This window comes from Melanerpes formicivorus, unplaced genomic scaffold (genome assembly GCF_026170545.1).
Source record: "Melanerpes formicivorus ecotype bairdi unplaced genomic scaffold, bMelFor1.0.p_v2 SCAF_7, whole genome shotgun sequence".
NCBI classification, from domain to species: Eukaryota; Metazoa; Chordata; class Aves; order Piciformes; family Picidae; genus Melanerpes; species Melanerpes formicivorus.
In genome coordinates, this window is record NW_027142359.1 from 6,546,149 (window position 1) to 6,562,447 (window position 16,299).

Sequence of the window (16,299 nt, forward strand, 5' to 3'; positions counted from 1 at the left end):
TAAAAGCTAAAATTTCAGTGAAAGCCATCCCATTTCCACCATATTCACTTCACTGTCTTCATTTACTCAGCAGTCTGTGCATGCAGAGATGAACCCCAGGTCCTAGACAGGAGATGAAGCCCAGGACCCAGCAATGCCACCCTGGCACCAACAGTGTCCCACAGCTGCATACTCAGAATGTCGCTAGGAGGGGGTTGTTTGTTATGCCAACACCCCCCCTAACCCCCACAAAAACCACATCACCTTTTCCACAGTCCTAAAATGGTACAACCCTTCAGGTCCAATGACCATCTCCATGATCTGCTGGTGCTCCTCAAGAAGGGAATCCTTTAATTTTCCTTGCTTAGAAGGAAAAAGTAAGCGTAGATATATTACAACAGAAGCTGGATTTCCCATCATGTCTTAGATCTTTAGGAGGAAATCAACCCAAACAAGCCAACAGCTGCTGTCTAGCAAGGTCAAGGCTGATGAGCCAACACAAGTAACATTATCAGCACTTCTGCAAATGAGTGGAGAAGAAGGAGAAATGAAATTACTTGCTCACTCATCCAGGAAATGGGAGCCAGCACTGCTAACTAGCTCAAGTCTCCCCCATCCCACTCTGCAGCTCTAACATCAGAGGTACAATTGGAAGCAAAAGCTCCTCCCAACAACACTGGTGTGAGTGGGCAGACTCCACAGGGCCTCACATGGGCTGCAGCTTTCTACTTTGAGCAGCTAAAATGTGTGAAGGGGCTGGGACCCCTCGGTGACCACAGAGCTACTGCAAAGCTCCCCTCCTCCAAGACCCACCAGCTGTTCACAGACCACTCTAGCAAAGCTCCCAGCACAGAGACCACACATGGTCACTTCCCTCACATTCACCCCTGTAACCACTTCCTTGAGAGCAGCTACAGATGTCCTGAAGCTTTTACATTTTCAAACTGTGTCACAAAATGGAGACTCTTGTTCCAGTTCTCTCCACCCCCTGCTTCCTCCTACCCGGCGCTGGGCAGCACTAATCGCACAGGCTGAACGTAGAATCCTAGAACGCTATGAGTCACAAGGGATCTCTAGAGATCATCCAGTCCAACCCCCCTGCCAAAGCAGGGGCACCTAGGGCAGGTCACACAGGAACACATCCAGACAGAATCTCTCCAGAGAAGAAGATTCCACAATCTCTCTGGGCAGCCTGCTCCATGGCTCCAGCACCCTCACTGTAAAGACATTTCCCCTCATACTGAGGTGGAACTTCCCGTGTTCTAGCTTGTGCCCATTGTTCCTTGTCCTGTCACTGGGCACCACCACGAAGAGACTGGTACCTCCATCCTGATGACACGCTCAGATATTTACAGGCATTAACAAGATCCCCTCTCAGCCTTCTCTTCTCCCGACTAAACAGCCCCAGGTTTTCAGGCTTTCTTCACAGGAGAGATGTTCAAGTCCCCCAGCCATCCTTGTAGCTCTCTGTTGGACTCTCTCTAGCAGAGAGTCCATGATGATGGCAGCAGCAAAGGAGGACTGCATGTTCCCATATTCCCTCCTCATCTTCTATTCCATCCCACACTACAGGCATGAAGGTCACCTGGTCTCACAGAGGAATGGGTGAGAAAGGAGGTTTTGCCACAGCAAAATTTCTTTACCCCAGAGGAGGAACTTGCCCAGCATCATCATGCAATGGGGCTGAGCTTCACAGGAGCAGTGTTGATACCTCACCCACTTCCTAAGGAGCAGGAATTACTGATGGTGGAGAACAACCTCAAGATGACCACTGCAGCTCTAAGAAGAATGAATTGAAATACAGGCACTAATTTGCAGTCTACCTAGTTTAAGTGTCACTAATTTGTTGCCATAAGCACTTAAATTATTTTAAAAGGCCTGAAGGAGTTCTATGAACATGCTCAACATCTCCTCTGCATCTGGCAAGACACCTGAATCCCCTAGACTGCTATATTCATGATGAACTTTGGTAGTGGAGTGCTTCCTGTGATGGTGGCTTTGCACTTTGGTGAAGCACTTTTTGATGGCTTGGTTTTTTTCCTTCTGTCTTTCTTCTTTCTGTTTTTTCCTTTTAATGTGGTGAGAAGCCATTGTTCAAGTTCATTCTTCAGGGCTCACCATTTCAAACAAGTCACAAACAAAAGCAAACAAAAACTTGCCCAGTTATCTTTACCCTTCTTTTCAGAGCAAACCACCAACAGGGACATCCCCTAACCAAGAAAAAAAACACATTCCTTTTGTAACATAGTTGTAAAAACATAGCAAAACCATAGCAAAACTGGGGATTTGCCACCCACAGCAAGAGCAATTTGATCTTCAAAGGCTCCTACCCCTCTCTATATTCTCTGCTCATCTTTCCTGAAGTTCAAATCACACTGCTGTAATGCTGGGAGTCCCAGCTGGATGCCGTTCTGGTTGGACAAGGTATGGCCAGATGGTACCAGTACAGGTTGGGGGATGATCTTTTACAGAGCACCTCTGGGGAAAAGGACCTGGGAGTCCTGGTGGACAACAGGATGACCATAAGCCAGCGATGTGCCCTTGTAGCCATAGAAGGGCAGTGGCATCCTGGGTTGGATTAGAAGGGGTGTAGTCAAGAGAGGTTCTCTTCCCCCTCTACTCCGCTCTGGTGAAGCTGCATCTGGAATACTGTGTGCAGTTCTGGGCCCCTCAGTTCAAGAAGGACCTCAGGGAACTGCTTGAATGAGTCCAGTACAGAGCCCCAAGGATGCTGAAAGGGAGTGGATCAGCTCCCTGACGAGGAAAGGCTGAGGGAGCTGGGTCCCTTTAGCTTGGAAGAGACAGGGAGGTGACCTCGTTCATGTTTATAAAGATGTGAAGGGCACTGCCAGGGGGAATAAGGCAGGCTCTGCTCAGTGATGCTCAATGATAGGACCAGGGGCAATAGGTGCAAGTTGGAGCAGAGGAGGTTCCACATGAATGTAAGGAAAAACCTTTTCACTGTGAGGGCGATGAAACACTGGAACAGGCTGCCCAGAGAGGTTGTGGAGTCACCTTCTCTTTCTGTTGCCATGGAAAACCATACCCATCTGAGACTGGTTTACAGAGAGAAATGAGCTCTAGAGTTGCTACACCGATGCCACCCAGAGCTTTGAAACTCAAATACACCTGTAGCTACAACCTATTTGCTGGGAAACTAATGAAGGAGACTTAGTCAAGGCAACACTTCAGCCTTGTCCTAGGATACCTATCCACCACGGTGTTTTGAAGAAGCTTTGGCTTTCTCAATAGACACTGGGCTTTATTCTCCTCACAATGGTCACCATGTCTGGAAAGAAAAGGCATACTGCTGTGTTCATCAGATCTAAAGCAGTCATCAAACTGAGGGGAAATGTTCTTCTGATGGTAGATGTAAGCAAGGAAAGCATCCAGGTTAATTAAAGCTGCAAGAAACAAGAATGGTAGAATCACAGAATAGTTTGGGTTGTAAGGGACCACAAAGATCATCTAGTTCCATCCCATGGTCAGGGGGGTTGGAAGCAGATTATCTTTAAGGTCCCTTCAAACCCAAGCCATTCCATGAACCTATGAATCTATGATGTCATCTTCCACACACCTCTTCTGTTAACTGTGCATGCTGAAACAAATGAACAAGGGGAGGTCTCTCTGGCTCAGCTATCCAACCCTTTGGCTGGTTTTACTTTGCCTCAAGAGAATCTCACTGAATCCAAGAGACTGCACCAGGGATAGGCATTCAAGAGATGCCCATGGGGGCCAAGGCAGCCTTGACATATCCTTTCTCACACTGCATCAAACCAAAGCTTGGTTCCCACCAGCATGACAGAGACCAGAAGAAAGATCAGTCCCCAGGGAAGGAAAACCAAAATCAAATCCAAGCCAACTGTAGTTTTTAGCTTTTAATTTGAGCAACTCCCTCTCAACACCACAGTTCTGTATCCAGTGGCATGTTCCTACCTGTGTATTTTATGTGTATGGCTGGAGTTGAGAAAGATTTACTACCACTGAGACATCATTCTGAATACAAGAGGGAAATACAGTTCTTCAGTGCCCATCTGTTGAGATAATCACACGTAACAATTACCTTTTATTTCTGCCTAATCACCAGAGTGCACCTGTAGTAAGGGTGAGCTGTAAATACGTCTACTCCTGTTAGGCAAAGGAAGGAGCTGCAACCAGTTCATTGGCTTGTCTGGAGCAAATGAGACACAAAACTCAGTTCTAAGTCCATTCAGGCCATTTTCTGGATTTCTTCTTGGCTTACTTTCTGCTCTTCTCACCATTTCACCAAGGTCAGAGCTTCTCAGTGGGTCAGCTCACCTGCAAGGTTCCTGAAAGGACTGCTGCAGCCCCACCACCAAGAGTGCACACCTGAAGGAGCAGACACTCCCCCAGCCTAGATTTCAGTGCCACACCTCCATGCCTTTGAAACAGCTTCAGGGATGGAGACTCCACTACTGTCCTAGGCACCCTGTTCCAGGCCTTGACAACCCATTTTGGGGAAGAAATTGTTCCTCATGTCGACCCTAAACATCCCCTGGTGCACCTTGATGTCATTTCCTCTTGTCCTATGGATGCAGATCTAGAGGGTTGGACTCTACCCCAGGACAGACTTCAGCTTGCTTTAATTACTTTTATCTTCTCAAGCTTTTAATGAATCTTTATATTGCCTAGCTTACTTTAAGACGAGAAGGAATGCCTTAAATACCACCTGTAAAGGTGCTAAAGGAATGACTTGGTATGGAAGTAATCCTAAATCCTTCTTCTCCTATCCAAACTGCAACAGGACTAGGAAAACAAGTATCTTTTTCATAGTTCTTTTCTTCCTAAAAATCATCAAATACAAGTAAATGAACAGAAGGCATCTGAAACAAAGGAGGCCAAATGAATCACAGAATGGTAGGAGTTGGAAGGGACCTCTCGGGATCATCAAGCCCAACCCCTTGTCAAAGCAGGATCACCTAGGGCAGCTCACACAGCTCTTTAATGAAGAGTTTTAAAATGAAGTTCTCTAATGAAGCTCTTTAAATGGTTGCCTGAGTAGCCATGTTGAGCTTTGCGAAGTTACAAGGATCTTTGCGCCTCCCTTTGGCAACCAAAAAAGAAGAGCCTGAACTGTGCTGGCTTTCTGCTAGCAGATCTTCCTCGTCCACTGTGCTCAACCCTACAGATGGTGCATGGTGTTTTCTCACTGCTGTGCACACATGTAGTCATCAAACTGCTCCTTTCAACCCAAACATCATGTCAGTCACATCTCAGATGCCCTCTGCAATCTAAGACAGCAAACATCCTCCATGGTTTCATACCAGTTCTCCTCCAGGACTTCAGAATATGGGACAGCTGTGATGTTCTGAAGGCCAGGCTGCCAACTGCTGCAGTGAAGGCCTTATCTAATGGTTGTTTTCTGTTTGCACTAGAGGAACACCCTGATACGCTTTCTAGTACCAGTTTTATCTTCTAACACAACTAAAATAAGTGACAATTTAGTGTTTAAGCACAGGCAGACTGTGCCAAGAGCAGCTTGTTCTGCAGGAACACAGAACTGTGAAGGGACCCATAAATCCACTCCACTTCTCCACCATCATCTATTAACAGAGATGTGCTGAGTTGATGGTTGGACTCGATCTGAAAGGGCTCTACCAACCAAAATGTGATTTATTTTTTTTTTAAGCATCTCCCCAGCTTGCACATCCCTGAACAGATTACCTGAGCCAAGCAATATGTTTCAAGATACCTTATCATAAAATGGCTTAAGTTGGAAGGGACCTTAGAGATCATCTACTCCAACCTCCTTGTCATGGGCATGAACACCTCTCAACTAGACTTGACTGCATAAGGACTCATCCAACCTGCCTTGAACACCTCCAGGCAGGAGGTGTCCACAACCTCCCTGGGCAACCTGTTCTGGAGTCTCGCCACCCTCATACTGAAGAACTTCTTCCTAAGATCCAGTCTAAACCTAGTCTCCCTCAGCCTCAAACCATTCCCCCTTGTCCTGTCACTGGACACCCTTATGAAAAGTCCCTCTCCAGCCTTCCTGTAGGCTCCCTTCAGGTATTGGAAAGCAGCTATAAGGTCCCTCCAGAGTTTTTTTCTTCTCCAGGCTGAACAACCCCAGTTCCCTCAGCCTATCCTCATAGTAGTGGCCTTCCAGCCCTTGGATCATCCTTGTGGCCTTCCTCCAGACTCTCTCCAACAGCTCTATATCCTTCTTTTGCTGGGGCACCAGAACTATCACTAATTATGGATTTTTTTCCCCCAACAAACCAAAGTTCTAACAAGTATTTTCAGCAGGTTCCCTCACTGAATGTCCACCACCCCATCTAATTCTGAATGGTGTGGCTTGATGTGGAGCACTTGTTACAGTTACGAGATTTGCTGGTGGGAGCCTTCAGTTATGTCAAGCAAAGTAAATATTGACACTCAATTCCTTGAAGCTCTTGACTAAACACATATTCTATTTTTAACTAACCAGGTTAAGTAGGAGTAAACTTCACATGTTTACCTCCGAGACTCATGCCAACAGTGGCTGGAAGGTGGTAAAACACGTCAGAGGCTTCAGCATACAACAGTGAGCAATGCGACTTTGCTTTTCCTGTCTCGGAATCTTGTTTGGGTTATGGATTTGAGAGTTTGCACTGTGAATTGCACAATCATCCTGTCACCAAGGGTTTGGCCCCAGAATGACCAACATTGGCCTTTACACTCAACCATACGCAGAGAGACTCTGCTACGCTTCATGTTTGAGACGGGGGGTGGCAACAGGCAGGATCTCAGCCTGTGCAACAGTTTTCCTCAACATCTCTCCTCTGAAGAAAAGCTGAGGGACCTGGGGCTCTTTAGTCTGGAGAGAAGGCTGAGACAAGATCTTGTCAACATCTATAAGTATCTGAGGGGTGGGTGTCAAGATGAAGGTGCAGGGTCTTTTCAGTGGTGCCCAGTGATAGGCCAAGGAACAACAGGTTCAAGCTGGAACAGAGGAGGTTCCACCTCAGTATCAGGAGAAACTTTAGACTCTAGAGTGACAGTGCTGGAGCCCTGGAGCAGGCTGCCTGGAGAGGTTGTGGGGTCTCCTCCTCTAGAGGCTTTCAAAACCCATCTGGCTGCATTCCTGTGGCCTGCCCTAGGTGATCCAGCTTTGGCAGGGGGGTTGGACTGGATGATCTCTAGAGATCCCTTCCAACCCCTACCATTCTGTGATTCCATGATTTCAATCTGGCAGTCTATATACTCCTCTGCCTAGAAAGTCTTACACCTCTGCCAGCTTGCCAATGCAACTCAAGGCTCCCATAACATCCTGTCTGGGCTGAATCATCTCATGTTTATTTATAGTTCACTGGTTTCTCTTGTTAGAAAACATTTGCTCGGCTATTTCTGCAGCTGCTGCTTGGTGGTCTTGCCTTTAGCAACAAACTCACCCTCCTATGACTCTTACACCATGTATGAAACTTGAAAAAAGTCTGAGGAACACAGTTTGTATCTCAGAATACTGAGTGGCATTCTGCAAAGAACAACTGTAAGGTATGTTTGAAATCAGAAATTTCCAGAGGAATGTAAATGTGAACATTTTTAGGAATCAATCTGCATGCCCAGTAGAGTCTTTACATTCTGAACATTTACAGTACCTCACTGTGCCTTCATTCCCAGTTTTGGCCAAGAGAAGTTTCATAAAAGTTTATGCTCAATTCACTTTTCAATCCAGCTATAAGTTGATTTCAGTTCTCCCTCCCTCTCTTCTGATGCCACTTTGGCAAGAGCAGCTTTGGATGCAGGACCACTGCACTGCTGCTATGACCCAAAACTGACCAAATCATTTGACCTTGCTAGGCACTAGCTTAAACCACTACAGTGAGTCCCAAGATCATAAAACCATTTTGGTTGGAGAAGACCTTTAAGGTCATCATGTCCAACTGTTAACCCAGCACTGTCAGGTCACCACTAAACCATGTCCCTCAGTACCACATCTACATGGCTCTGAAAGCCCTCCAGAGATGAGGCCTCTACCACTTCCCTGGGGACCCTGGTCCAGGGAAGAAATTGTTCCTAATATCCAATCTAAACCTCTCCTGGCACAACTTGAGGCCATTTCCTCTGCCCTATCACTAAGAACAAGAGGAACAATATCTTGTCTGAAGATGTTAGCTGTACACGCCACAGGTCAGCCTTTCTTCCCAAGAGGCTGATAACAAAACTTATCTTGATTTCAATAGCTCAGGAAGGCCCAGTTAATCCACACTCAACCAAAGAGCCTCTGGTCTGACAGACTGTGACTCCAACCCCCCTCTCCAGCTCCAGTGCCAACACAAAGCTCAAGGAACTTGGCTGAATACCAGGAAATTTCTTCTGCAGCAAGAAAATGACTCCCAGCCAGCATATCAATTCCACTGCTGCTCCACAGCAAACACCCCAACCCATGGCTACAGTCATCTCTGCAACACCCTGCCAAGTGATGAGGAGCGTGGGGAGAGGCAGACCTGTGCAACCCCGAATCCACAAGCCACATTCTTGCACCTTCTCTGGCCTCAGCCCAAACCCTCACTCAGCAGCAGTAAACAGGAAGCAACCACTGAACTCAGCGACACATACGTGCACCTCGAGCAACCTCTTAAACTTCTTCCTCCTGCAAAGACAGCTGTCAACATCTGCAAAGAGGAGAATTAGCTTATTTGTAAAGAAAGGAGTCAGGTCTGCATTTTAAAGGTCATCAGAACTTCAGGAGCTGAAAGGCAGCACCCTACAGATTGTGTACATTGCAAGCAGGGCTTTGCAACAGAAAAGCTGTGACTTGTGTATTCCACTGTGGCTAAACCCCAGGAATATTTGCTTAACATTAAATTATGTCCCTTATGAAACAGAATTCCACGTGGTGGGGTAGAAAAGCACCTCTGAGGTACTACCAAGCTACTCATCAACACCACTCCTTACTGCTTCAGCTGTGCCACTGCTGATCTGATTTGTAAGGTCCTGCCCTGATCTCAATACTGGGTCTAGATGCAAGGCTGTAAATACAGGAGTGCAGCTCTTCTGGAATCATAGAATCACTTTGGTTGGAAAAGACTTTTCAGATCATCAAGTCCAAACATTAACCCAGCACTGTCAAGGCCACCACTAAACCACGTTCCTCAGCACCACATTTCTGCCTCTTCTGAGCAGCTCCAGGGACAGGAATTCAACGACCTCCCTGGGCAGCCTGTTTCAATCTTTGAGAACCCTTTCAGGGAAGAAGTTTCTTCTGATGTCCAACCTAAATCTACCCTGGTGCAACAGGAGCCCATTTCTTCTCACCTTGTCACTTGTTACTAGGGAGAAAAGATCAACCCCCACCTGGCTCCAACCTCCTATCAGGGAGTTATAGAGAGCCAAAAGCTCTCCTTTCAGCCTCCTTTTCTCCAGGCTGACCAATCCCAGGTCCCTCAGCCACTCCTCACTAGACCTATTTTCCAGAAGCAGCAGACAAAATAGAACTAAAAATCTCATTAAAGGCAGGACTGAAGACATCACTCCAAATCAATAAAACAAGCTCTTCTCAAGAAAATTGGCTTTAAGGCCTGACTGCAGCTTTTAAGAACCATTCCTGTAAGGAGCTTGGTACAGTAAATGTGAGTAAGCAAATATTAAAAATAGCTGAGCAGGGACACTCCAGTTCAGCCTTTTCACACTGACTCAAGGCCGAATGACTCACCCTCACTGCCTCCTGCCATATCGATTTCCCCAGTACCGCTCTAACATCTTGTACTTTACATACTGGACACCAACACTGCCAGTCTCAGGACCTGCAGGATCAGCGTGGGGGTTGTGTGTGTCAATAGCACTAAAGCTTTGCAGAATTTCTTACGTGTTATTTCAACCTCCAACAAGCATTTCCCAGGAAATGATTCACAGGATTACACTACGAAAAGGCTGAAAGCCAACATGAAAAAGAACTAGAAATTAGGGAGGTGAGATGCTTAAATCACTCTCAAAACCTTCAACATGCAATTATCGAGCATCTTGCTTCAGAAAATATTTTCTTACCCTCTTCTCCCTCCTACCTGCAGCCACCTTGAGTTACTGAGTTGCTTTCTAACAAGATCCTCCTCCTAGAAATCCACAGGTTGTGCACCCAGGTTCTTTTAACAGTGCTTCTCTGACTTCTTTGCTCAAACAAGCCCAAAAAACCTCAGATTAAAAAAAGCCTTCTACAAGTCTTAGTCTGATTTACTGAAATTTACAGGAACTAGTGGTCACAGAGAGGGAATTTCCACCTAGCGAAGTTGGTAACTTTTAGACTTTGACTGTACATTTATGGTCAAAGCCTCAGCAAACAGAAAAGCTCTTAAAAAACCTTCATCATAGATGTACCATTTAATCAAGACTAATCAAGCTAATTAAGCACCAGTGACAAGCTGTTTAACAACACATAGCTGCTACAGATGGCAATATGGGATCCTCCTTATTTTATTTCCATAAAGATTCCTCTATCTGCTTAAAAATCACATACGCCAATTTTTGCACTAGAATCATAGAATCAATAAGGTTGTAAGAGACCTCAAAGATCATCAAGTCCAACCTGTCACCACAGACCTCATGACTACTAAACCATGGGCACCAAGTGCCACGTCCTACCTCCTCTTGAACACCTCCAGGGATGGTGACTCCACCACCTCCCCAGGCAGCCCAATTCAAGGGCTAACAACTCTCTCGGTGAAGAACTTGCTCCTCACCTCAACCCTAAACTTCCCCTGGCACAGCTTGAGACTGTGTCCTCTTGTTCTGGTGCTGGTTGCCTGGGAGAAGAGACCAACCCCTTCCTGGCTACAACCACCTTTCAGGTAGTTGTAGATAGCAATAAGGCTTCTTCTGAGCCTCCTCCAGGCTAAACAACCCCAGCTCCCTCAGCCTCTCCTCATAGGGCTTGTGCTCAAGGCCTCTCCCCAGCCTCGTTGCCCTTCTCTGGACACATTCAAGAGTCTCAATGTCCTTCTTAAATTGAAGGGCGCAGAACTGGACACAGTACTCAAGGTGTGGCCTAACCAATGCTGAGTACAGGGGCACAATGACTTCCCTGCTCCAGCTGGCCACACTATTCCTAATGCAGCCCAGGATGCCATTGGCCCTCTTGGCCACCTGGGCACACTGCTGGCTCATGTTTAGCCAGCTGTCAATCAGTGCCCCCAGGTCCCTTTCTGTTTGGCAGCTCTCCAGCCACTCTGACCCCAGCCTGTAGCACTGCATGGGGTTGTCGTGACCAAAGTGCAGCACCTGGCACTTGGACTTTGTGAATGCCATCATGTTGGACTCTGCCCATCTGTCCAGCCTGTCAAGGTCCCTCTACAGAGCTCTCCTACCCTCTAACAGATCAACACATGCTTCCAACATGGTTTCATCTGCAAACTTACTGATGACTGACTCAATCCCCTCATCCAGGTCATCAATGAAGATACTAAACAGGACTGGGCCCAGCACTGATCCCTGGGGGATGCCACTGGTGACTGGCCGCCAGCTGGATGTGGCACCATTCACCACCACTCTCTGGGCCCAGCCCTCCAGCCAGTTCCTAACCCAGCACAGAGTATTGCTGTCCAAGCCGCGAGCTGACAGCTTAGACAGCAGTTTGCTGTGGGGGACGGTGTCAAAGGCCTTGCTGAAGTCCAGGTAGACTACATCCACAGCCTTCCCCACATCCACCAGGTGGGGCACCTGATCACAAAATGAGCTGAATGAGCTGTTCACAGTAACTTATTCTCTATATTATATTTTGCTTGCATTAAAAATTATCCCTTTCTGCCTATTTTTTTTTTTTGCTAGGAAAAGCCCAACATGGCCAGGATGGGAACTGTTTTCAGTGTAACTCAGAAAGGAAAAGAAGATAGGTGAATGTTACGGGCCAGACTGACCCACTTGCTTAACTATCAAACAGCATTTGCCTGCTTCCAAAACTAACAAAAACCCAGCTGCAATAAAGTCTGAGCTCAAACTGTCAGAAAAACAGGAACTGTGCTGTAGAATTGGGGGTTTGTATTTCCCCTTTTGAACTTGATACCAGAACCAACAATACATTTTGTGTCTAGGACACCATGAGACACCAAATGTTCCGGATTTAAGGGGAAGGGTAAAAAAAAAGTTCAGTTACTTGCCACCATTTGGTTCTAACTTCCAACTAAACAGAAGAGTAGCTTCACAGGTGGTGGAGTGCTTTTCATACTTCTACAAATTATAGAATCATAAAGGTTGGGAAAGACTTCTAAGATCATCAAGTCCAACCTAAATGAGGAAAAAAAAGTTCAGTCAATATGGCTGAAAAGGATGGGCCACCAGAAAGGTGCTCCCATGCAACCCCAACAGCAGAAAATTAGGAAAGGCAGAGGGGGAAAAATAGTTAAAAAAAAAAGGAAAGAGATGCAAGCCTGAGGAACTTTAAATCACACCTCTCCTGTTTTATACACTGGGATGAAACTGCATGTTCATAGATTCATAGAATGGGTTGGGTTGGAAGGGCCCTTGAAGATCATCTAGTTCCATCCCCAGTGCCATGGGCAGGGGAACCTCCCACAAGACCAGGGTGCTCAAAGCCCCATCCAACCTGGCCTTGAACACCTCAAGAGAGGAGACATCCATGACCTCCCTGGGCAACCTGTTCCAGTGTCATCACCCTCACAGTGAACAACTTCTTCCTAATTTCCAGTTTCAATCTCTCCTCTTCCAGCTTCAATTCGCTGCCCCTTGTCCTGTCACTACAAGCTCTTGCAAAAAGCCCCTCCCCAGCTTTCTTGGAGGCTTCTTCAGGTACTGGAAAGCTGCTCTAAGATCTCCCTGGAGCCTTCTCTTCTCCAGGCTGAACAGCCCCAACTCTCAATCTGTCCACATAGGGCAGGTGCTCCAGCCCTCTGATCATCTTTGTGGACTCTTTTGGACTCTGTTTGAAAACTCCAATTCCAAATCTTGGATTTCAAAACTAAGAATGATGGAAAAAAATATTTTTTCAACAGCAGCTGGGCATTTTATTCTTCAATCCAGGTATGCAGCCAGACCATCTGCAAACACCACAGCACAGCTACTCTGGGCAAGGAATATTTAGCTGTAGTGGGCAATACTTGCTACAAATAAACCCGTCAAAGTAGCTACATTGTTGTAGAAAAGCATGAAAACTAAAAGCAGAAGGTGCACCATGAGGGCACCGACTGCTGAGCACACAGGCTGTTAGCTCAGCAGCCTGAGATGGTTACTTCAGCCTTAGCTCTAAATACTCCTCACCATAAAATTACTTCCTTTTTTCTGTCCTTAAAAGCAACTGCAAAACTGAACTGCAAGTTAACTTGCAGGACTCAACAACAAAACCTCCTTCAAATGTCACTAAGCTGCTGGTTTATCCTGATACACAAATAGAATCATAGAATTGTTTTGGTTGGAAAAGACCTTTAAGATCATCAAGCCCAGCCATCAACCTAATACCACCATGGCTGTCAAATCATGTCCCAAAGTGCCAAGTCCACATGTTTCCTGAACACCAGTCTTAAGCTGCCTAGCCCTTACAAAAAACTACTGACACCACAGAGAATCACTGAACTGTTTGGTTGGAAAAGACCTTTAAGATCACCCAGTCAACCTAATCCATTATGGTCATCAGGAGTTCATCAGCACTTCCAAAAGCCTCATGGATTTTAGGGCTGTATGAAGCTTCACTCCAAACCAATACCCTAAGTCACTATGATTACCAGAAGACAACTGACGTCCCATGAAGAAACATCTCAACATGCATCAGCACATTAAAAGAATCAGGATGAGAGAGATGGGGTTGTTCAGTCTGGAGAAGACAAGGCTCCAAGGAGCCTTACAGCGCCTTTTCTCAAATCATAGAGTGGTTTAGATAGAAAGGGACCTTCCAAAGTCATCTAGTCCAGCCCTGCTGTAGGAAGCAGCGGTATCTCCAACTGCATTAGGTTGCTCAAAGCCTCATCAAGCCCGAACTTGAACATCTCCAGGGATGGAGCCTCCACTACAGCCTGTTCTACGCCTTGACAACCCTTTTGGGGAAGAAATTGTTCCTCGTGTCCAACCTAAACTTCCACTTAGGCAACCCGAGGCCATCTCCCCTTGTCCTATCACTTGTTACTTGGGAGAAAACCCCAGGTCTTTCTCTACTGGGCAGTTTCCAGCCACTCTGCCCCAAGCCTGAAGCATTCATCCAAGTTCAGGACTTAGAACTTGGCCTTGTTGAACCTTATCTCATTGGCCACCTGTTCCAGTGTTCTACCACCCTCACAGTAAAGAACTTCTGTGGCTAAAAGCACAGAAATGGTAGTAAAACAGAAATTAAGCCAATGTTTACCTGTCCATATGTTATTCCTGTGCATATGCAGTGGTTATCTTTACAAGGTTATTTGCAGCTTAAACCAGTTTACTTCACTTCCCTGCACCATTCCAGATACAGTCTTTCTATGCAAATGGGAACAAAACTTATTTCCCTCATTCTTAAGGGGAAATAAACTCAAAAAGCCCCACTGTGCTGTTATCCTGCAGTCATTCCCCAGATCAGGAGGGCAGCACTTGTCACTTCCACGTTTGTGCATCACCATGACTAAGACCACAACACACAACCACCCACACCGAGAGCACCACCTTTGTATCTCCCTGAATGCTGTGCTGGAGGTTCCTGGCACCATTTCTCCAGTATTCTGAGGATTCCACAGCTCACCCCCAAACCCAGCTGATAATCCCACAGCAGCAGCACTCACTCCTCACAGCCTCCTGGAGTGTAAAGCTCAGGGGTGAGGGGATTTCAGCAATCCCCACAATTTCTTCTTTCCACTCCCAAACTGTCTTATGCCAGTGGTCAGGTTCAGAGAACGTCTCTGGAGATGTATTTAACAGCTGCTGCACTGGTAGGGTCTTCATCCCCACGGAACAAGGATGTTAACACCATGCCCATGCCCCTCCATCCCTCTCAAACCACAGGTTCTTGAGCAGACAGCTTCTCCAAAGGGCTCATGCACAATTTATTTTTCAAATGCACAACACCTACAGTTGTGAGAAGCTCACATTTTTCATTTTCTGTTTTCTACCTAACCCACCAGAATGCCAACTTTCAGTATCCATTGACTTCCAACACAAACCCGCAGCCAGGGTTTTGCCCCACTCCAGCATTCAGTAGACAATCACAGAATTGAAGAATGCTAGGAGTTGGAAGGAGCCTCCAGAGATCATTGAGATCAACCACCCTGCCAAAGCAGGACTACTTAGGACAGGTCACACAAGAAATCATCCATGTGGGTTTTGAAGATCTGTAGAGGAGACTCCACAACCTCTCGGGGCAGCCAGCTCAAGGGCTTCAGCACCCTCACAGCAAAGTCAGTTTTTTCTCATGCTGAAACGGAATTTCCTGTCATTGAGTTTATGTCCATTGCCCCTTGTCCTATCACCGAGTAGCACCGTAAAGTGACTGGCTTCATCTTCCTGACAGCCACCCTTCAGTTATTTGTAGACACTGATAAGGTCCCCTTGCAGCATGCTCCTCTCAATATCTAATTAACTACAGAATGTCTATAGGTTTGTCTACAATTAATCACAGAATGGTTTGGGTTGGAAGACCTTAAAGACCATCTAGTTCTATCCCCCACCACCACAGGCACACCTTCCACAAGACCAGGCTGCTCAAGGCCTCATCCAACCTGGCCTTGAATTCTTCCAGGGAAGGGGCATCACAACCTCCTGGGCAACCTGTTCCAGTGTCTCACCACCCTAACTGTAAAGAATTCCTTCCTAATCTCGAGTCTAAATCTCCCCTTCTCCAGCTTCCATCCCTTCCCTTTGGTGCAACCACTACAAGCCCTTGTAAAAAGTCCCTCCCCAGCTTTCCTGTAGGTCCCTTTCAGGGGGGCAAAGAGAGAGTAATCTACATGTCACTATTTCCTTACCAGCCACAGCAAGGAAGCCAAACTACACTTAGATTCAAGAGAGATTGAGAAAAGGTACCCTGTGGTGTTTTTTCTTTGCTAATAAGACCTGATTTGTTAAATCTGGAACACATCACAAATACCATAGCACTTTTTTCAGGGCCTCAAGAAATTCTCAGAGCTAATGGAATGCGACCAGAAGTCACTGAAATCAAGGCAAAGAACTTTATTTAGCCTCCTAACTTTTGGGTTCTGCTCCTTATCATCCCATACTTCACACAGACTCCTAAAAAATTCTTTTGACTAAAAGTCTGTGAGAACCACCCTGCCATTTTAGCCAGGAACAATGAAAGCTGAATTGCAAATTACAGAAGCCAAAACCACCACTGTTAAATCTTGTGGATTCTTTTCTGTTTACTGTAACAAGAGAGCAAACAGATGTCACAAGGAAAACAGCATCAGCATCCCA

General features: G+C 46.3%; 1 protein-coding gene across 6 annotated transcripts in view; it reads right to left on the bottom strand.

Annotated features, from left to right (window-relative positions):
• The window catches only part of JAK1 (Janus kinase 1), a 99,237-nt gene that overhangs the window by 45,439 nt on the left and 37,499 nt on the right, over positions 1-16,299 (bottom strand). Inside the window, exon 1 of one of the 6 annotated variants that reach the window (XM_068140821.1) lies at positions 12,075-12,089. The exons of the other annotated variants lie outside the window; for them this stretch is intronic. The gene's annotated coding sequence lies outside the window, so the exon portion shown is untranslated. Of the gene's footprint in view, positions 1-12,074; positions 12,090-16,299 lie in introns of those variants that run through there. 6 annotated transcript variants of the gene reach the window in all.